This window comes from Sinocyclocheilus grahami, unplaced genomic scaffold (assembly GCF_001515645.1).
Source record: "Sinocyclocheilus grahami isolate Dianchi unplaced genomic scaffold, SAMN03320097.WGS_v1.1 scaffold1505.1, whole genome shotgun sequence".
Taxonomy (NCBI): Eukaryota; Metazoa; Chordata; class Actinopteri; order Cypriniformes; family Cyprinidae; genus Sinocyclocheilus; species Sinocyclocheilus grahami.
The window spans coordinates 66,782-68,344 of NW_015506684.1; positions in this window are offsets into that span (position 1 = coordinate 66,782).

Genomic DNA, 1,563 nt, shown 5'->3' on the forward strand with positions numbered 1-1,563 from the left:
AGACGATGTCAGATTCATTTTTATTACGTTTTAATTTGACAAACCATCTTCCTTTATTTTACAGGTTACAGGGTTACAGAGCTACATGACTACAGGACAAAAATACACTAAAAAGCCATAACAGTGTCAGAACGGTCGATGTAACTCATGCTATTCTTCATTTTCTGCAATATATACTGTGATGTGTGTGTGTGTGTAATTGGCCTGATACTCACTGTGTATGTGATACTGGAGCTCAACTGCACCTGTGGCTCTCTCTCTCTCTCTCTCTCTCTCTCTCTCTCTCTCTCTCTCTCTCTCTCTCTCTCTCACACACACACACACACACACTCTTTTCAAGTTGTGTGTGTGTGTGTGTGGGAGAGAGAGAGAGAGACACTTCCGACGAGTCAGTCAATTGTTTTCTTGAATGACTTTTTCTAAATGAACTGATTCACTGAACTAAATGGGATTCTCCAGTGATTGTGTGTGATTCACTGCATCAGTTCATCCATCACTAGTTTTCTTTTGTTAGTCTCCAGCTCTGTGTGTGCTGATGTCCTTGAGCGACACTCGACCGCTGTGCTCCAGCAGCCTCTGAGCGGGAGGTCAAAGGTCAGCGCTGGTCAGTTTCTGATCACTGCAGTGACAGTAATTACAGTTCCATCACCCTCTCTGCCCGTCTCACACCACAGATGGAGAGAGATGGAGTCAGTCGGGGTCAGATTACACACACACACACACACTCTCTCTCTCTCACACACACACACATACACTCACTCACTCACTCACTCACTCACTCACTCACACACACACACACACACACACACTCTCTCTCTCTCTCTCTCTCACACACACACACACACACACACACACCGTGTCCTTCTTCAGAGGAGCTCTTACTCTCTTTCTGCTGTGTCCTGATGGAGAAAACATGTTAAACACAATGTATTTCATAATTACATAAAGTCAAAATGAAATAAAAGCTAATGAATCTTAAAGAAGTCCATCTGACATTAGAGATTAGCCCATTTGGTAGATTGGAAATACTTGATGAACTTCGTCATCAATTAGTTGTAATATACAATTAGAAAACTTTATTTATTTAGAAAAATTAAATTTTTGGATGAATATTTTTAAAGATCTAAACCTTTTCTTTAATATTATAGTCTATTAAAATCTAATGAAATTCACTGAATGTGGAGTCACAAAGTAAAAACGTCTTAATTTTTTTTTCTGTACAAAATATAATTTCTTTTTTGGTCTTGTTTTTAGGGTGAAATATGATCTTGATCTGATCAGTGCACATCTGAAAAGTCTGTTTCTGATGTGAGAAACTCCTTGTACGTCCCCCAAAGTCTCGTACACTAGTGAGTGAACAGTGTGTTCTGTTCTGTACAAATTAACTGATGAGGAAAAACAAGCAATTATAGATTGAAGCTGTTTCTGATGATGGACGGTCAGACATCAATTGCTTGATCTGAGCAATCATGTAGATCACACACGCACACGCATACGCACCCACACTCACACACACACACACACACACACTCACACAGGTTTGTTTTTGTGAAAAGTGGGGAC